At 37.9% G+C, this 22006-nt stretch overlaps 2 long non-coding RNA genes across 2 annotated transcripts; both read left to right on the top strand.

The window, feature by feature from the left end:
• Nucleotides 1-12962: 12962 nt before the first annotated feature.
• On the top strand, nt 12963-13344 carry LOC143569364 (uncharacterized). The gene is made up of 3 exons (XR_013141727.1): nt 12963-13038; nt 13105-13176; nt 13279-13344. It is a non-coding gene; the product is annotated as an uncharacterized LOC143569364 (long non-coding RNA).
• A 219-nt stretch (nt 13345-13563) lies between these two features.
• On the top strand, nt 13564-14064 carry LOC143569363 (uncharacterized). Its single transcript, XR_013141726.1, has 3 exons — nt 13564-13649; nt 13729-13845; nt 13990-14064. It is a non-coding gene; the product is annotated as an uncharacterized LOC143569363 (long non-coding RNA).
• The last annotated feature ends 7942 nt before the right edge of the window (nt 14065-22006 follow it).

Genomic DNA, 22006 nt, shown 5'->3' with positions numbered 1-22006 from the left:
TACATATGGAGAGACTGGCCAGTTGGGTAACGGGTCAAAACCAGTGAGAGAGTGATATCTTCGTCTTGACTCAAGTGGGCGAACCCAACTATGATTGAAAACATATCGTTTGGTTAAACATAGAAAGGAGAAAGCGATTATGAACATAGATTCATTTTCAAACTTGCACTTGCCACAAATTCCCAGTTTCTTCGGTTACACAATTCAAGAAAATAACTCAAAACCAACTAACGATCGATCAGTTGTTTATTACTACCAAATGCAGTCAACGAGTCTAACGAAGATGACCTTGACCGCCATGGTGCGGGTGGTGTGGCCAACAACTCCAGCAGCCAAAAGAATTGACCGCCTTTTCTGATTCAACACTTACATCTCCTACATATATAAACACAAACAAATTAATATATATAAACCCTATATTAATATACTGTTACTGATGTTATTACCTGTTTGTTTATGAAACTGTGGTTCGAATGTTGTCATTCTTCCGGCCGAAGAAACAATGGCAAGTGTGTAGAGAACCACCAAGAACAAAGTAAGAACACTAGACTTCATTGTCGTTTTGATCTTGATGCTATAGTTTTACATATATGTATATTTATAGTCAAAAGATTCTAATGAAATTGTAAGATAAGTTGAGCAACTTATTTCAACCAGAAAATCCAAAACATATTGAAGCTGTCTTCAATGAGAATCTTACCAGCTTTTTGGCATAAAATTGGTTGTAATTTGTAAACAATTTGTTTTAAGGCATGTGCTTTTATTCTCAACTTTCAATAAATATATAGGGTTGTGAGAGAGAATTTTTTTTTTTCTATTTGAAAAGCAAATTTTATTAAAAATCGACCAGGAAAGAGCCACCAAACAACTGCCTACAACCTATTTACATCAGCTTAAATTTACACCAATTTTCCCATGATAAACTTATGCTTTGACCTATTACCGAACCATAAAAACCCGTAGCCTCTAATGTCATCCGCTCATCCATAATTTTCCTTGGGTTTGTTTTTTGTTTGGCAAGTGTAGATTATTTCTAGTCATCCATATGCACCAGCACGTGATCACCAACAACTCATGTATAATGTCCTTTTAATTTTCAACTATAGGAATTGTCTTGTGTATCTTGAAACAGATCTCTTATCGAGAACATATAAAATTGAGGGATGTTGCACCAGTTGCTAATGAGCTGCCAAATTACCGGTACCGTAAGAAGTAAACAAATGACCCGATGATTCGCTTGATCCACCATATAATACGCATTTTGAGCACAAAGAGCCATCAAAGTATGAATATGATCCATTTCCGTCCTCCAACCAAAGATGTTACACTTTGGAGGAACCTAATTGCATCATTTGAACCGGTAATTATACTTTTAATCCGCATCAATAGTTAGATACTCCATAACCGATTTAAAGAGGGGACTTCTCTAGTTTGGGCTTGTCTCGATGGTGGTGTGGTATCAAATCTCGTCTTTCTTAGTCTAAGAATTATCACGAAACAACTTGTTAGAAGGTTCACGGGGTCGGAGCCTCATAGACAGTCTGATGGTCAAGCCGGTATAGTATATATAAGATATGAACAAGTATGAATATGTATGTCAATATCATAAGCTGGCTTGGGTCAAGGGCGAAGCCTTGACCCCTGAAGAAACACTAACCGGACCCCGGGCAGAATACGAGTAACCTGGGGGTTAGATAGATGTTTCCCACGAGGGGTTAGACCCAGAGAAGATGGTTCTTCTGATAACCTGCAAAACAGACACTGTGAGCTTGTCACTGAGAAGGGGGGGGGGGGTTCCTCCTTGTGACCACCCTCCGCCGTGAGAATCAGACTAGATTGCTCTTTAAATATAAATGTATATTAAGAGATTGCTAGAGCAGATATCAGGTATAATATGATGATAATATGGTAAGATATGATAAGATGAGATGGTCATACCATTTGTGGTATTTATAGCCGAAGGTAGGTTTCCAAGGAGGTGTGGCCGGCTGCAATAGTATTCCTGTTCAACCAACAGTAGCCTACGCACGTGCCCTGCTGGTAGTTGGTGGGTAGGCAGCGGCTGATAGTGACCAGGCCTGCTGTATACTATTCCTTTTCCACCAACTGCCGGCTATGCACGTGGTATGACAGGAGTTGGTGAGTAGGCAGCGGCTAATAGTGACATACAGTACAGGAGCATGCTGCTCGCCATACTGTTGTCAATAAGCTGTCGTATCTTTAGTCAGATCTTTTGCCCATACCTCGTCAGGTACAGTACAGAAGATCTTCCTGTATTGTACGGACTGGCTTATTTGGGCGGGAGTATTCCCCTCCCGCCACTGTGCGGGATTGTTCCCGGCTTTGCTCATTCCTTCAGGTGACACTGAATGATTGAGAGCTAAGTGCCAGGAGGCGGAATGGTTCTCGAAGATATCTCGGGTCCAATCTCCGGTTTACCGGTTTGCGGAGTCCGGGATGGTGATGCTGGGGATGAGCCGGGTGTGGAAGGCTGCCGATGCGCAAAATATCCCAATCGTCCTCGAATACGGTTCGAACTCTTTTCCTTACGGTATGCTTTGTTTCCTTTTGTTGATTTAGTATTTCTTCTAACTTCTTTCCTGTTTATTTCAGAGGGGAACGACTTGAAGTCGCTCCTGAACCCGCGGGAGGCTGACGGTCCCGCTCGGATGGGTACTCGGGCTCTAGACGAGAACGAGTTGCCCATCCTAGAACAAACGGCGGATCGGTTCGTGGAGGTCTATCCGCTAGGCCATGAGATCCTTAGCGCCAGGCGGCCAGGTAAGGCGCTATTCGACCCTCGACCCCTCAATGTTGAAACCTCTGCTGGAATTCCTCTAATCGTATGTTCTGATGAGGAATCCGCAGATGGTCCTCCGTTGGTGCGGAAGAAGAAGGCTGCCGGCGGGAAGGGGAAGGAGAAGGTGGCCTCCACTGCCGATCCAGCGCCTCGGTCTGATTCGGAGACCGAGAGCGAAGAGGTGGCGGGGAATCCCGGTGGTGATAAGACCACCGCTCCGGGGGCTGCGACTGTCACCTCCGGAGAGCCCAAGAAGACGACGGTGACCGGCGCAAAGAGGCCGGCTCCATCGGGTTCGTCCCCGCCTCTCCGTACCTTTAGGCTCAAGAAAACCCGTAAGTACAAACTTCCTTTATCTTCAGCTTCATAGTTTAATATCGCTAACACTTATCTTCTTTACGCAGGCGTGGATGTTGACGCATTCCAGGGTGAAGCGCAGAGGAGTACCTCTCCGCCAATGACGGTAGGCTTGGTCAGCCTACCTGAGGCGTCGACCTAGGCGCCTGCGCCTGCTTCCGCTGGTTCAGTTGCTCACTCCTTTGAGCCGACTGTTCCAGCCGAGATGACGTCACCGCCGGCTGTGAGTGCTATTTTTACAGCATCCTTCACCGAGCCGGCGGTTACTATTGCTGCGGATTCCGCGGCGGCGACCTCGGCGGCTGCTACCATGCCCCCGCCATCGGCAACGACGGCCGATCCATCAGGTACGCATGGGGCTTCTCGCCAATCTCTGCCACCTTCCTATCTGCCTGACCTCTTGGATGGATTTCCCTTGGGTTCAGGTGATGGGTTCGGCGGCTATCGGCCTGTTATTGACCCTACAGGTGCGTAGGGTTCTTTTGGCCCTTTTTTATATTTTTTATCATCTTTTCCTAACTGCCTTTTGTTTTTTGCAGTGTCGGATTCCAATGAAGTGTATGTTCCACGATGGAACATTCGCCGAGGAACAACCCTTCGCACCCCTGTGGAGTGCGTGGAATGGGCTCGTCACGCTGCTCCCAGTGGTGCGTTGGGGGAAGCCATGGCTAGCTACCAGGAGGGTAGGCTAAGCAATGAGCTTCGGGTTCTCCTGGCCCGGATGCAGCCGCGCGTCGAGCTGCTTTGTCGTGAAAACGACAAGTTAAAAGCAGCTCGCGTTAAAGAAGTAGCTCAGGCGCGGGCTGTCCGGGAGGAGAACCAAAAACTTACCGCAGTGGCTGCGGAGAAAGAGAAGGCCTTCAAGGCCCTCGAGGTTGAAGTTCAGGCCCGGCTCGAGGCCCGTTCCAAGGCTGCCCAAGCTGTTAATGAACAGCTTCGGCTGGCTAAGGAAACTGCAAGGAACGCAACCGAGAGGGCCAACAAGGCTGAAGCTGTTGCTGAGCCTCTACGCGTGGAGAATGAGGAGCTTAAAGTCAAATTAGAGGCTCTCCAGCAGGCTCATGATGCCTTGGCGATGGAAGACGCCAAAAAGCTCCAAGAAATCCTGGACCAGAGGGGGGTGCTTGACCATGCTGAGCGTAAGCTAAAGGGCGTCGAAGAGGCTGCGGCTAAAGAAGTGTTGCTTGCCAACCTCAACAAGAGTGAAGCCGATCGCGCCCGTAACGAAGCTCAAGCTGCCCTCCAAGAAGCCCTGGTTGCCAAGGAATGGCTTCTTCGAGAAGTGTTGTCTCAGGTAAGCTTTTCTTGTCTTTACGCTTTTCTTTGTAAATAGAAAAGGTTTTTGACACTTGTATATTTTCTTTTGTATGTTGTGCATCGAGTCTTTGCTGAGACGTCGTATGACGATGCTATGAGCGCAGCCCTCAACGCTTCTCACGAGGATGGGGAAAGGGTCGGCTTCCTGCTTGGTCTAGGGTTCGTTGAGAAAGGCGTCCCGCCTTCCAACTTCCCTTTGTATAATGTGGATACTGAAGCTATTTACGACCAAGCAGTGAACCAGTATGCTGCCTTCCCGCATCCGGTGGTGGAGAAGGTGAACGAAGTTGCTGCTGCTGATGATGGGCTAGCTATCCTTAAAGCTTTCCTTGAACTGCCACGCTCTACTGATGGTGCTGGTCCAAGTGGAAGTGGCCCTGAAGCCTGATCCTGAAGATCCCTTCCCACTGCTAGGATAGATTTAGCTTGTATAGATTTATTTTCTTGTAGGCGGGTAGTTACCCGGCCATTTTTGTAATGAATCATTGTGAAATATAAATCTTTGTGCGGGTAAGACCGCTATCTTCTTTGGATTCCTTGCTTTATAAACGTTATATGACTTGCATACTTTAGTTTAAATTAGCAATTTTCCAAGTGTAGAATAAGTTAACCTTTGAACGTGGTAGATAATAGGTTGAAGTTTTGCTTCCTCTTTCGTGATTGTGCGGGTAGGACCGTCACTTGCACTTAGTAGGATGGCTAAACTTTACCTATATCTGACCTGCATGTAGGTTTTCCTCATCTTTTCTGAGGATAAGTTAACCTTTGAATGTGGTAGATAATAGGTGTGAAGTTTTGCTTCCTCTTTCGTGATTGTGCGGGTAGGACCGTCACTTGCACTTAGTAGGATGGCTAAACTTTACCTATATCTGACCTGCGTGTAGGTTTTACTCATCCTTTCTGAGGATAAGTTAACCTTTGAACGTGGTAGATAGTAGGTGTGAAGTTTTGCTTCCTCTTTCGTGATTGTGCGGGTAAGACCGTCACTTGCACTTAGTAGGATGGCTAAACTTTACCTATATCTGACATGCGTGTAGGTTTTCCTCATCCTTTCGTTAGAAATTTTCTTGAATAAGTTAACCGTTCGACGCGCGGTTGTCAATAGGTTAGTGTTCAGTTTCCTTTATCATGATTCATGCGGATAGACCGGCACTTTCATTTAGTGGGATGACTGAACTATTCCCCTTCAACTGACCTGCGTGAAGGTTTGTCGGTTTTTGGGTTTATGCGGGTTTTGCCGCCTTCCCCATGCAACGACTTTCCACGTAATTATGCGGTGAAAACCGGCATATTTAGTGTTGAATAAATTAACCGTTCGACGCGCGGTTGTTAATAGGTTAGTGTTCAGTTTCCTCTATCATGATTCATGCGGATAGACCGGCACTCATTTAGTGGGATGACTGAACTTTTCCCCTTCAACTGACCTGCGTGAAGGTTTGTCGTTTTTTGGGTTTATGCGGGTTTTGCCGCCTTCCCCATGCAACGACTTTTCACGTAATTATGCGGTGAAAACCGGCATATCCGTATTGATAGTTCATAAAAGTATAAATGTAAAATCATCAGCGTCGATGTTTTAAGGAGAATCATTTCCATTAGAAGTGGCTCTTGGCCTTTTCTTTACAAATTTGGAATTGATTTACATGCAAACTGTGTAAATGAGCTCCCTTCCATGTTGTTGGGATGGGAGTGCCATCGAGCCGATACGCACCTGGTTCGGGATCTCGTTCTTTACGCAGCATGTAGTCTCCATATTGAAGAAGCTGGAATTTTATTCGTGTTTTCCCCAACTGGGGTTCTACACGCATCAGCCTGCTCAGCGTTCATTGCGCCACGAGGTGCGCGAGCGTCCCATCTCTGACAAATGCTTCGACCATGTCTTTTTCGTCTATGCATTCTTCGGTGTTGTGGCCTTTTGTCCTGTGAAAGTCACAGTATTTGCTCCGATCGGCATTGTGACGATGTCGGATTATTTGAGGCTTTGGCCATGGGAGCTCCTCGGTGGCGAATATCTCGATGACGCTTTTGGTGAGCGGCGTCCATCTGGAGTTCTTGTTTGACTGTACGTTATCCCTTCCGCCTAACCGATGTTGCAAGCCGGATGAGGTGTCAAAGTTTACCCTTGACTGCCAAATTCCTAGCTTTCGCTTTTTGTTTAATCGGGCGGTAAGGACGTTGTCTTCCCTTGTTTTCTGGGTGTAGATGTTTGTGCTCTGTGGGAGATCTCTACCCAGTTGCTTCTCCGTTTCCGCAAAGCGTTTTGCTGCTGTCATGATGGCATCCCATGTGGATGGCATGCCATCTTTACCCGTTAAGGTGCGGATGAGCTCTGGGTCGTTCGCGCCCTGGATGAAAGCAGCGCGAACAAGATCTTCGCTAATGTTACCCAGACTTAGCTTCTTCGAGTTGAAGCGAGTGATGAAGTCTAGCAAAGATTCATCTTTCTCTCGAATGCATTTGAGGATTGTCCATTGTTCCTCGGTATACTTTCTTTGCTGGCTGAAGTGTTGGCTAAACTTCTGTTGGAAGTCTGCCCAGTCGTAGATGTGGTTGACCGGTAGACGATCGAACCACGCTCTAGCAGCCCCAACCAGCGTCATTTGGAACATGTAACACCACGTGGGTTCCGTCCAACTACTGACGGTTGCCCCCGCTATGAATCTGTTCAAATGATCATCTGGGTCAGATATACCGTCATATGTGCCTATGCTGGACATTTGTTTGGCACTTTTTGGGGCAATTGCTTCCGCAATGTCCTTTGCAAATTTGGACGTTCCTGCATTTGCAACGTTTGGTCTGAATGTTTTGGAGAAGTCACGTGGACTTCCACCTGTGCTTTTTGGTTTGAAGGCTTGTCCAAAATGCCTTCTCGGTTGGGGGTTCGCGTCGGAGTCGGATTCCTCCGAGTCATCGTCCAAGTATTCGAATTCGTCAGCCTGTTGGACGGAACGCAAGCGTTCGTCCAACTCAGCTTGGAATTCCTTTTGACGTGCCTCCGCCCATGCCTTAACTTCATCGAGTGTTTGGCGGGGGAGTCTTCGTTTCTCTAACTGGGTATCAGTGAATCCCAGTGGGCGATCATTTACTGCACTTGCCCCAGCTTGGGTAACTGGGGTAGTGTTCGTAAAATTTACTTCACTTGCCCCGGCTTGGGTAACCGGGGTAGTGTTTGTAAAGACTGTGTAGCCGGTATTCCCCCCAGTAGCTGGGGTTGTGGTTACCGGAGTTTCTTTAACCATCTTTCTAGAAGTTTGAAAAAACTGGAGAAAAATAAAGTTTTAGCTTTATGCACGGATGGCGCCAATGAAGAAACACTAACCGGACCCCGGGCAGATTACGAGTAACCTGGGGGTTAGATAGATGTTTCCCACGAGGGGTTAGACCCAGAGAAGATGGTTCTTCTGATAACCTGCAAAACAGACACCGTGAGCTTGTCACTGAGAAGGGGGGGGGGGGGTTCCTCCTTGTGACCACCCTCCGGCGTGAGAATCAGACTAGATTGCTCTTTAAATATAAATGTATATTAAGAGATTGCTAGAGCAGATATCAGGTATAATATGATGATAATATGGTAAGATATGATAAGATGAGATGGTCATACCATTTGTGGTATTTATAGCCGAAGGTAGGTTTCCAAGGAGGTGTGGCCGGCTGCAATAGTATTCCTGTTCAACCAACAGTAGCCTACGCACGTGCCCTGCTGGTAGTTGGTGGGTAGGCAGCGGCTGATAGTGACCAGGCCTGTTGTATACTATTCCTTTTCCACCAACTGCCGGCTATGCACGTGGTATGACAGGAGTTGGTGAGTAGGCAGCGGCTAATAGTGACATACAGTACAGGAGCATGCTGCTCGCCATACTGTTGTCAATAAGCTGTCGTATCTTTAGTCAGATCTTTTGCCCATACCTCGTCAGGTACAGTACAGAAGATCTTCCTGTATTGTACGGACTGGCTTATTTGGGCGGGAGTATTCCCCCTCCCGCCACTGTGCGGGATTGTTCCCGGCTTTGCTCATTCCTTCAGGTGACACTGAATGATTGAGAGCTAAGTGCCTTATGCGTGTAGCCTTGCTGCGCGGGTGGCCTTCCCTGATGGCTTGTATCCGAAGCTGCGGGAACAGGCGGAGTCCTTCACCATCGGGAGGCATTTCCTGCGGGAGCAGCTTGCGTACTGCGCGTAAGGACGTCACGTCTCTGAGCATGGTTGGTCCTGCGGATCCAGTTGGTTTCTGCGCAGACGTCCCTCTTCAAGGTGAGTCTTGCGGGTCCAACTGGGCTCTGCTGGGACCTACCTCTTCAACCCCCCCAACACAAAATTCTTTTTTTGCTCAGAAGTGCAACTTTCCGCGTTTTTGTCCGAAAATTTTTATACATATTGACCCCCCCTATAAAAGTCCAAGTTTTGTCACTAGTTCGGGTAGCCTTAATGTTGGATAATATTCAAGTTTTATGATTATTTTATTAATAACAAATTAAAAAAAATGTAATTTACAAATTTTCCATTTCAATTATTACTCTAAGAAGTGAGGGTTCAAACTTGATAATTTGTAGTTATAAGGTGGTCCCGATATATGCATTTTGTAACTACGGTGGTCCTTGCTAACGTCGTTAAATTTTCCGGTTAACTTTACGTAATCGAACCAAACTTTAAGCAGCCTTGCGGCACAAGTTTCTATTTTGGTATTCTTACAAAAAGCTGCAGCAGCGACAACACCACCAACAAAAATAATAATAATAATATATAACTCATTGCTTCAGTTGCTCTCGGTTGAAACTCGTACGTACCGATTTCGAGGTAAAGTCTCGACATCAAGCTCAAATTAATAATTATTGTTGCACTATACATTGAAATTAGATTATTTTTCATGTTTACAGTGTTCGATTGGAACACCATTAGACTGGTGTATCGAACAGAGTTGACATCGGCTAGCAAAAGAACTCGTATCAAGCCGAGCTTAGACGAACTCGAGCTTCAACTTCACTTATTAAGCACGAACAGGCTTGCAAGCCAACATATTTTGTAAATACATAGTATTAAATAATTGATGTTATGGTAAAAATAACTGTATCATATATATTATTATACAGTTAAAAAAAACATATATATTATTAGGTTATATATAAAATTATAGTTAATTTAATAATAAATGAGCCGAGCTCTTTGTAAGTTAAACGAGGCAAGCTCAAGCCTGATTCGAGCTTGAAATACTACACACGAGCCAAGCTCGAGCTTTAAGATTATAGCTTGAAATGAGCTGAGCTCAAGCAGGGTTGTCTCTAGGAATTGTGAAAAATTTTTGGATGAAGGCGAAAAAAAATTGGGGCTTAAATTAGTCGAGTAATTGGGCTTAAACATTAAAAGTAAATTTTTCTTTCAAAAATATATATATATAACTTTTTTAAGAAAAAATAAAAATTCAGGCTTACCGGGGCGTCGGGAAGGGGCGGTCGACCACTCAGCCTTGCCTCGTAGCCGGCCTTGAGCTCAAGGTCGAGCTCTCTGTAAGTTAAATGACCTGATCTCAAGTTTGGTCAAGCTCGGGCTCGGGTTGGCTAGTTACACCCCTAATTTGGAATGTGTTTATTGGTGTAAATATTGGAACATAATGGAGCCAAAATATATAAATATTAAATAATGCAAGTTGGATAAAACAAATGGTTTTGGGTTAAGAAATGGGTTGAAATAGAGACCAACTACCTTTTTTGTTGTATTTATTTTTATAAAAACTTTCATAATTGTCCTTGGAATATTCAAAGCTTTGCTAAAGGATGCCATATAATTCAAAAATGACACTTTAGCCCTTGGAACTTCATATAGTTTTCACATCAACTCGTTTTGACAAAAAAAGTCAAACTTTGACATTTACTTATCAGAACGGCCGTTTTAACCATTGACTGCCAAACTTTGAAATCCTTTTGTCATAACGGTTGTTTGACCTCTATCACTATCAAACATTGAAATCTTTTTGTCAAAACGGTCGTCCAAACTCTATCTGGACAGCTGTTTGAAACGATGTGAGATTAGATATGTGCATACAGAGATGGCCTCTATCACAATTATACATTTGGCTTCATGTTAAGATTAATATTTCATTATCAATGTTAATTGACAGGATCCACATTTTGGCTTCCGATTAACAATGCAGACGAACACTTCACGAATGATTAATCTAAACGGTTCTAATTACCAGTTATGGAAAACTAGGATGGAAGATTTTCTTTACGTTAACGGATTTCATCAACCGATGATCTGTTCTGAAAAGCCCGATGACAAGACTAACGAAGAATGGAACTTGTTACACCGTCGGGTTTGTGGGTTCATTAGACATTGGGTTGATGACAGCATGTTAACTCATGTTATTCAAGAAACAAATGCCTGCAGCTTAATGAGTAAACTTGAGCAGCTGTATGCTCCAAAGACGGTATATGATATTATTCCACCGCAGTTGGTTAAAAATAATCTTTTGAACTAGGAGACGAGGAAGATACAAAACTGTGAACGTGTTAATCGAAAACGTACATTCGAGGCTAGTCAGGTTTGTTTTCATATTATTATAACAGTTCTTATTTTAATCAAGTGTTTATCAAATATGACCTACATTGTTTTTAGAAGCCTCATCAGGTTGGAACGTCTGTACAACGTCGCTGTCCTAATGGTCCATCGATTCTGCAGCATGGTGATAATCGACAGGTATACCGTGATTATTTTTATTTATTAAGTTCCATGATTATCTTGAGTTAGTAAACAGTTTATGTTTTTTTAGTGTTTTGAAATAGCTTACATGATGGTTTGACCGTTTGGAAGATACATATGAATAGGCCTGTAAACGAACCGAACAAGGGCATGTTCATGTTCGTTCATTTAACTTTAAACGAACATTAACACTTAATCGAACACATATTTTGTGTTTGTGTTCGTTTATGTTCGCTTGTCTAAATTCTCAACGAACAGTTCATGAACATAAACGAGCATAACTTAACAAAGATAAACAAACATAAATGAACAAATGTAAATAAACACATTTAACTATAAACGAACACAAACAATTAATCAAACACATATTTTGTGTTCGTGCTCGTTTATGTTCGTTTTCCTAAATTCTAAACGAACAGTTCACGAGCATAAACGAACATAACTTAACAAAGATAAACAAATTTAAATAAACGCATTTAACTATAAACGAACACGAACAATTAATCAAACACGTATTTTGTGTCCGTGCTCGTTTATGTTCGTTTGTCTAAATTCTAAACGAACAGTTCATGAGCATAAACGAACATAACTTAACAAAGATAAACAAACATAAATGAACAAATACATTTAACTATAAACGAACACGAACAATTAAACAGACACATATTTTGTGTTCGTGTTCGTTTTTGTTTGTTTGTCTAAATTCTAAACGAACAGTTCACGAGCGTAAATGAGCATAACTTAACAAAGATAAACAAGCATAAATGAACAAATGTAAATAAACACATTTAACTATAAACGAACACGAACAATTAATCAAACACATATTTTGTGTTCGTGTTCATGTTCGTTTATGTCCGTTTATCTAAATTCTAAACAAACAGTTCACGAGCATAAACGGACATAACTCAACAAAGATAAACAAACATAAATGAACGAATGTAAATAAACACAAACAAACGTAAATGAACAAATATAAAACCATTAAGTAGATGATTATTCAAGAAACAATATTTAATTATTTTCTATTAATATGTGAACGAACATAAATAAACAGACATAAATGAACAAACATAAACGAACGTTCACGGACATAATTGGATGGATGAAACATGTGTTCATATTCGTTCGATTATTAAATAAACGAACATAATTGAACTTCCCGCCGAACGGTTCACGAACAGTTCACCGAACGTTTGGTTCGTTTACAGGCCTGCATATGAAACCACCGGTTATAACTTAGGAATGCGGATGATAAAGTAAAGGAAAGTTTGTAAATATTCCTTAAGAAGTATGCACTCAGTGGGGACTATTATTTTATGAACCATTTTTATTAGTTGATGTTAAATGTCGTAGGCTGTGCGTTTTCTTTCACTGGAGTTTCCCAAGGATGAGTTCTCATTGGAATTGTGAGTGCTACAAGATTTGCTCAGTTTTTAATTTCAAATGTGAATAATTATTATTATTTTTTTTTGTTTTGTTTATTTCATATTTCAGGTCAAAACTCGACAACTATGATGATGTAGTTAAAAGAATTGCCTCCCATTTAAACTTAGACGATCCATCTAAAATCAGACTTACATTTACACCGCTTAATGGTCATGGCAAAGCAAACAAACCTCAAACGATCCAATACCGAGGTTTCAGACATTTGTCAAACATCCTGGCCCAAAAAAATAAGGTTGTTTTGACTTTTTTTTACTTTGCAACTGTCTTCAAATTAAGGTTGTTTTCATTAAATTTATTTAATTTTTATAAATTTTTTACGCACAGATTACGAATATTTTGTATTATGAAGTCTGGATATTCCTCTTCCTGAACTGCAAGGCCTGAAAACTCTAAAAGTTGCTTTTCATCATGCAACAAAAGATGAAGTGTTGACTTTATAATTATTATTCTTCTTGTTTATGTTTGACTTTCTCATCTTTGACCATTGACAGGTAGTCATACATACTATTAGATTGCCAAAACAAAGCACTGTGAGTGATGTCATCAATGATCTTAAGACAAAGGTAAACATATCAACTCTACCTTATTCTAATAATGGGTCAAAACGGGTCGGATTAGGTTGACCAGAAACGTTGAGTTGACTGGCGAATGTAATTATGGAACAGGTTGAGTTGTCTCATAAAGACGCAGAGCTTCAGTTGCTTGAAATTTATTTCCATAAGATAAACAAGGTGTGCAATTTGTTGACTTGGCAGCTTATAAAAGTATTTTTACTTTATTATAATATTTAATCTGCTTCTGAAATTATCTGTATACGCAGATCTTCCCGCTGAATGAAAAGATCGAAAACATCAATGACGAACCATGGACGTTACGTGCTGAGGAGGTATCTTTTATTCGCTTATAAAATTAACGCTCGAATTATTTTTAACTTTTTTTTGTTTTAATACAGATTCCAGAAGAGGAAAAGGACCTTGATTCACAGGATCGTCTGATTCATGTTAATCATTTTACATTAGGCGCGTCTTGGTACCCGGTTTGTACTTTTGCTTTTATATGATGTTTATTTTTCTGCATAATAATAATAATAATAATTTATAACTTTGTATCAATAGCAAGTGCATAACTTTGGGGAACCATTTTTGCTTGTGATCCGAGAGTGTGAAACGTTAGCTGAAGTTAAAATACGCGTACAGAAGAAACTACAGGTTCCTGATGAGGAGTTTTCTAAGGTATTTTTTTTAATTTTTATTCTCTACGGCATGCATGATGCATCAAATTATTATTATTATTATTATTATTATTATTATTATTATTATTATTTTGCCTGTTAACTACATATGTTTATGACTTTATTCTAAACCATAATGTATCAGTGGAAGTTTGCATCTCTTTCTTTGGGTCAGCCTACATACCTCCAGGATTCTGATGTCGTCTGCAACCGTTTTCAGGTTAACGCGTTTATCTTTTAATTATTATATTATTAATATTATTACCAGTGTTAATATAACTATATTATGGTTTCAGAAAGATGCTTTTAGCGGACTTTGGGAACAATGGTACTTGGGATTGGAGCACTCGGACACTGCATCCAAACAGTCATGTGCCGCAAATCAGTGAAACAACATTCTCCCATAGTTATGAGCGGGCCTTGTAAACCGTTGAAGTTGTAAGACATCACAAGAGACGCACTTCGAATAATAATATAACTTTAGTAGTTTAGTATATTGAATATCGAATCTTAGTTTTAACACGCAGGTGATGCTTCAATATAAACTGGCAGATAACTGAGTTTAACTACGGCATTCTCTGCTACACGCAATCTAACTTATATTTCTAATCCGCAATTTGAGTCTTAGTGCTGCAATTAACTTAAAGATAAAACTGCAATTTAGTCTTAGCTTGACCCAGCTGTCCTCGGGTGACACGTGTCATGGTTACGTGCCTTGACGGTGAGTCGGTGTGTTATCTACTCTCTAGTTCAAACTAATAAGCATGTATGTATGTATTTATTGCAACTGTTTGGGTTCCATATGAAAATGGTGGAATAATAATACCTCACGGTCTCGATCGGTGTAGGAGTGAGTTCGTATCGATTCGAGGTAAACTCTCGGCTTCAACTCGATATTATTATTATTATTATTATTATTATTATTGTTGCATTATTATACTATTAGACACTTAAATTAGGGTTTCGAGTTCATTTTACATGTTTACAGTGTTCCATTGGAACACCATTAACGGAGAGAGTTGTTAGTGTCTATAAACTACAAACTTATGTTAAGTTGTTTTTACTAAAATCAAACTCAAATTTCCATTACGTTTCAAATAGGGGTAAAAACGAGACAAGCTGCTCACGAGCTACACGAGATCTGCTCACAATCTAAGCAGTTAATGCGGAAAAATATCAGATATCGGTAAAGGACCGATAACGATTATCGCAATGAGACATTCGATCGGTAATTTTAATATCATGTACAATTCATATATATATATATATATATATATAGCAATTTAACACTAATAATTCAGTATAGTCTCCTAACGTTAACAAATTAACCTTTTGTAATTTGCAAAACACTAGCAATCTTAGCAAGTAAGAATTGATTAAGACTTAACAATAACAATGAACACTAAAAGTTGATAATTAATACTTAAAACACCGATATCGGGAATATCGGTGTTATATCGGTCAAATATTACTCCAATATCGTTGATATTATCGGTATCGATATTCTGACTATATATCACTTATATATCACCAGAGACCGATATATCGGCGATATCGACTGCATAGCTCACAATATATATTTATTAAGTAATTGATGTTATGCATAATAAAATTATGATACAAATAACTAAAATGATATATATTAGGTGTATAAAGTTATAATTAAATAAATACAAAAAGATAATTATAAATATGTATTATTAATAATAAACGAGCCAAGTCTGAGCTTGAGCCGAGCTCGGGCTTGAAATACTACTCACGAGCCGAGCTCGAGCTTTAAAATAAAATCTCGAGTCTAGCTCTACGTATAAACAATCCTGAGCATGAGCCGAGCTGAGGTAGAGCTTGAAATACTATTCACGAGCCAAGCTCAAGGTGGAGCCCTCTGCAAGTTTGGCAAGCCAAGCTTAAGCCTAGTCAAGTTTGGGCTCAGCTTGTTTACACTCCGAATTTGGAATGTGCTTATTGGTGTAAATATTGGAACATAATGGAGCTAAAATATATAAAATAATGCAAGTTGGGTGAAAACAAATGGTTAATTTTGGGTCAAGAAATTAGTTGAAAGAGGGGACAACTACTTTTTTGTTGTATTTTTTTAAAAATCTTTTCATAATTGTTCTTGGAATCTTCAAAGTTTTGCTAAAGGATTTTCTATATTTTTAAAAATGAAACTTTAGCCCTTGGAACTTCATATGGTTTTCAAATCAACACCTAATTGTTAATCTGTTAATAAATTTATGGTCCGTAGATTTGAAGGGTTATTTTGTAGGCCTGTAAAAGAACCAAACTAACAGGAACGAGGGCATGCTTGTGTTCTTTCATTTAACTTTAAACGAACACGAACACGAACACAGACACTTAATCGAACACATGTTTTGTGTGCATGTTCATTTATTTAAAAAATGAACACGTTCGTGTTCGTTTGTTTAAAATCTAAACGAACAGCTCACGAACATAAAGAATAGATTCGGCGGACCCGCTAACCTTAATTTGACTTTTGGCCATTCTTCATAATAACAAGTGTGTTAGGTTGATAATGAATAAATGGTATTCAGATCATGCTATAAACAATTTACAGTGAAGGTAACTTAAAAAGTAATAAAATATGAAATTACAAACCTTGATGGAAAGAGGATTAAGACTTGGAATACATAGATACTTTGGGATGGACGGAATGGTGAGAAAAATATAAAATATATGAAAACATACATTATTGTTAAGACTATGTTAAAATCAAATAAACGCAAACACTCAAAAATAGAATAGAAAATTATTACTTATTTGATCGATAATAGGTTAATATGAAATGTGTTGGATATGGCAAAATGTTATCCATTTTGATTTTGAGACCTTTCATTGTTTGATAATATCTAGATTTGCAGAATATGAATTTTGAAAGTGAATCAAATTGACCCGTGGCCGTCACTAGTGGAAATATAGAAATCATCCAATAAAAATATAAAATTTAAAACAACAAAGGTACGAGTATGACTATCTCTTGAAAATAATTAGGGTTACACAACATATTTCAATGCATTCAATGTAGGTGTAAAAACATGTAATCTATATATACTATTAAAAAAATTCATTCTATGTCCACACATAATTGACTTTGGATCATTTCCTTTATGAATAATTTTTGCATCTAAACTTTTTTATTGTACCTAATCTTTATTTTTTAACTTCATATTTTTAAGTATTTTCTTTATATGTGAATATGAATTGCAGTTATATCAAGTAATCCTCTCAATAAAAACGAAAACTTTTATCATCTTAAACTATATGTCTTTAGCTAATGATTTCTATATTTTCACCCGTGTCGTACACGGGTCAATAACCTAGTTAAAACATTACTAAAAATGCATTAAATTAATGTTAAATATTTATTTTACTATTAAATTATTTTATTGATAAGAAAATCCTATAATGGCTTGTTATTTATGGAAATAAAAAAATGAACCAATAGTAAGATACTAAAATGTATTTTTTTAATATATCTATAATATATATAAACGAAAACCCAAAAATCCTACGTGTCGCGATGTGGTCGCTCCCTCCTTTTATGGAAGCCACCAGATTTTTTGATTTTTAAATGGAGGCCTCTCATTGATTTAACCCAAATTCATGAGTATGGGTCTTACCAAAACCAGATAACTCTTAAACGGGTTATAACATCTCATTAAATTAAAAATTAATCTTACCAATTATTTGATATGAAAATCCTACAAAATAAGAATATACTAAAATTTAATGTCCATTTTAAAAAGAAAAAAAATTATTATTTATAATTAATAAACAATTTTATAGTAAAAAACATAAGCAAGTCATGGGTCACCAAATACAGATAACTTTTAAACGGGTTATAAAATATCATTTATTTATGAAATCATTTCATCATCAAACCCTAAATATATTATTAACTGTCTTATAATAAAAAAAATTAAAATCCAAAAAATAAATATTAAAAAAAAATATAAAACAACCATTCTCTCAAGCCATAAGATTATTTTATTTGTAAATGAAGGTTTCTCACGCATTTGACCCGAATTTGCAGGTAAAAGTCTCACCAAACCCAGATAGCTCTTAAACGGGTTATAACATCTCATTATATTAAAAAAATAATCTCATCAAATATTTGATATGAAAATCCTATAAAATAGGAATACACTAAAAATTAATATCCTATTTTATTTAAAAAAAGATATTATTTATAATTAAGAAACAATTTTATAATAAAGAAAATAAACGGGTAATGGGTATAACAAACTCAGATAGCTTTTAAACCGAATTATAACATATCATTTATTTATAAAACCATTTTATCATCAAACCTCAAGTATATTAATTATTAACTTTCTTACAATAAATAAAATTAAAATTCAAATATACATATATAAATATTAAAAACAAATAACGTAAAATAACCCCCATAATACGGGGGATAAAATCTAGTATATAGATATAGATATCTCACTATCTTTGAATATAGTCAATATATTCTTTGGTTTCATCCATAATTCAACTTCTCGAAAGTCAAAATCTTTTGTTACTTTAAATATTCCATTAACGTGTTCGTAGTTGGTATGCCATATGATACATGTGTTAATGCATCAATTTGCACAGTAATGATTTTAAACATTCCATAATACTTCTTTAAGAACAAAATTCGAAATTTATTTAATAGTTTATTCGAATTATTAGTAGTAGTACATTCATAACGTAGATAATTAACACACACGGTTCCAATAAACCATAGACCGATCGAGTTTATCAAAGACGACGATTATTCTTATGCGGCCAGCACCAGTAACATCCACCCCTTTCTGCATCCGTATGTGCGACGTTTTCTTCTTCGACTTTTGCCGGCTTTCCTGCATATGTATCATCAAGAATATGCTTTACATACGCTTGCAAAAACACATATACGTACGCATGTATGTCTTTTGTAGTATTTATACATATAATATAGATGTACACACGTGTGCATGCATACATTATATATATAGTATTGGAATATAATAAAAACATCACTTATGCACAATGCAGCAATCTATTATACTTCATTAGAGGTACAAATGAGCCAAGCTGCTCTTGAGCTACTCGAGCTTAATCAGATCGATGAAAAGCTCGAAACGAGTCATGCGCTTTCGAGCTCAAGCCAAGCCCAAGCCTTAGATAAAACTTGCTTAGTTATCGAGCCTGAGATCAAGCCTTGCGTATTTTAAAGTTTTATTTCTTTTGGATTTCTATCATTCTGTGTATTAATTTCACACTGCACAGTCGAGAGCTCGGCTGAGGCTCGTTTAAGGTACCACACAAGCTCAATCTTAGGCTCGCTTAAGTTTTTTCTCAAAATATATAAAAATAATTAAAAATGTATATAACTTAACTAATATATATAATAAACGAGCCGAGCCTGAAAAAACCACTCACGAGTCGAGCTCGAGCTTTGAGTAAAACTCGAAACAAGCCGGGCTCAAGCTTAGTTGAGCTTGACTCGGCTCGTTTACACGTGAAATCACTAGAATACTTTCTACTACACATGCATAATAATATATATGGAGTTCTATGGTTCTCTTACAAGAATGAATACTCTCATGATCATGCCCTTAATACGTATATGCGTATGATTGACCATACCTTTTGGTTTCGGAGTTTGGGCTCGAACGACCACATGACGGGTTCTCGCAGCAGATGAAATAAGGACAAGTGAAAACATGACAATCAAAAACAAAGTAAAACCTTTGGATTTCATTTTGTGAAATGAAGTGATTGTTGATACATGCATTGTCTTTCATTATCTCATATATATAGAGGTACACCATACATGTGAAGCCTTGACCCCATTGACTATAGTGAAAGGATACAACTTTCTCCAACTCATTCATTCATGGATTTTTTAGTTGACTTTAACAGAAAATGTCTTAATCTAAAGTCAACGTTAAAATATCCTTTTATATATATATATATGTAAAGAGAAAATTACAACATATATAAGAAATGTGAAAGGGTTATATGGTACGTGTTCATCAGACTATAAAAATTGGTTTCATATGATGTAAGTATAAGTCTATAATCAATCATGTGTGTACTAAGTATAATGATGAAACCCTAGTTGCAGTCGATGAACGTAGGTCGTCTTGACCAAACCATGTAAAATCTTGTGTCATCTATTTTATGCCTTTTGTTTTCCGTTTGTGTGTCTGTGATTATTATATTCAGCCGTACACTTGCTTTTATCGATTCCAAACAAGTAGTATCAGAGCCGAAAGTTTGTTGATCACGCATGTATACACACTGCTACAATTGTTGTGGGATATTTTCTGTTCAGCTATTAGGGTTTCTGTTCTTGGAACCATTGGATTCGTCATTTCCCGCCTATATATCGGATCTTGCGAAGCCACAACCAGTAGGTTAGAAACAACTAGATAAACCTATAACATGCTAGTAGGTTAAAAACAACTAGACCCTAATATATATCTTTTAGAGCGACGACTTTCTTTTGTGTTTAGACCGTTGCACTCTCTAATTTGGAGATTTTCGTTGCCCCACTCTACCCATACTATGTTTTCTAAACCTGACCCACGTTGGCTTCAGAGTTTGGCTTGGACGTTCGCCCGAGAAATCATATCACCGGTTGCCACCTGACAGTAGTTATGTTACCTTGAAAGTAGAATTCTCGGGCGTAACAAGCTCCTACCATTAGAACACAAACGAGGGAATACAATATATAATCTTAAAGAACAATTATGCCAATTAGTTTTGAACTATAGTTGTGACTTGTTCAACCATGAACCAACCAGACAAGTCAATGTCCTGACGCATGGGACACACACACAGTCTCCTAAAGCGATAGACACTGTGAAGAAAGTAGCCACCATTTCAACGATAACCTAAAATTCTAAAGTCATAAGATTTTTTAGTTATATACTTTAATAAAAGGAAAAATTTGCAAGCTTGAATCCGTGGTTGGTATGGCACCAAATTATTGACTTTTTTTAAGGCTGATATTACTTTAAAAAAGAAAAAAAAAAACTTATGATAAACAAGAAGCCTAAAAGCATACAAGAATGAAAAGTACAACTTATAAAAAAAAATTCACAGAATTAAACTTACATCATTTTTAACTGTTAAAAGTTTCAGAATATATCGATATTATAAAAAATATATATAAAAGGCAATGTAATGTTGAGGATAACCTATTTATTTCGAGATCTAAAACGGAATTCAAATTTCGAAGCATCTTACTATACTATTAAAGCAATATAAAGTTTACACATGAAATTCAACTAGCATGTCCACATAGGCTTTTAACTCATCAATTTTCATTTATATAATTTCCACATGTTAATTTAAACATTAATTTTAAACATTAACTTCTAAGTTGAAAAATTAATTATTATTTAATTATCATTTATTGAGTAATAAAGACAATTAATTGTTTTCATTGTTATTTTTTTTAATTTTGAGACTTTGTTATTTTATATCATTTTGAAATTTGAGAAATTATTTATGAATGTTTGGACTGGATGTATGGATGTTTGGATTGAGATGGTGGTTTAAGTCACGAGGTTTGGATTATATTGTTGCTTTATTAAACGCGCGGTATAGTAAAAATTATAATTACATCTTATTGTTATATTCATATTTTTAGCGTTTTTAATGTTGTATACTTTAATGTTTTATAATTGCAATAAAAATAGTTTTTGTAACACATAACTTATGTTATAACATCTACATGTTTACGTTTTATAGTAAATGATGAAGTTTTAACTAATGTGTCTTTTTTGTTTTATGGTATAAGTTAGAAATATATGACATAATTTAGAATAATGTTTTAAATTGTAATTTTTCTTTATTTGTCTTTGTATGTTGGTTTCTTTTAATTAAAATAACAATGTGCTACCTTATAATAATAATAATAATGCTAGCCTATCTAACATTTACAATTCATAGAAATGTATATAACACATGCAGCGCGCGCACACACGCATATATATACATATGATCTCACTAGAAACAGCCTCTCTATTTCTACGGGATAGAGATAAGGTTGTCTACATCCTATCATTCTCAGACCCTACCATAGGTCTGCTATTGGTGTGATTTACTGAGTACGATGATGATGAAGTTTTATATATTTTCCGTCCGTGTGTAACACG

The sequence above is a fragment of the Bidens hawaiensis genome, unplaced genomic scaffold (genome assembly GCF_021521415.1).
Source record: "Bidens hawaiensis isolate Kalapana, Puna unplaced genomic scaffold, B.hawaiensis_p1.1 tig00024462_1, whole genome shotgun sequence".
Taxonomy (NCBI): Eukaryota; Viridiplantae; Streptophyta; class Magnoliopsida; order Asterales; family Asteraceae; genus Bidens; species Bidens hawaiensis.
Note: the sequence above shows the minus strand (reverse complement) of the source record. Positions and strands in the feature narration are given on the sequence as shown.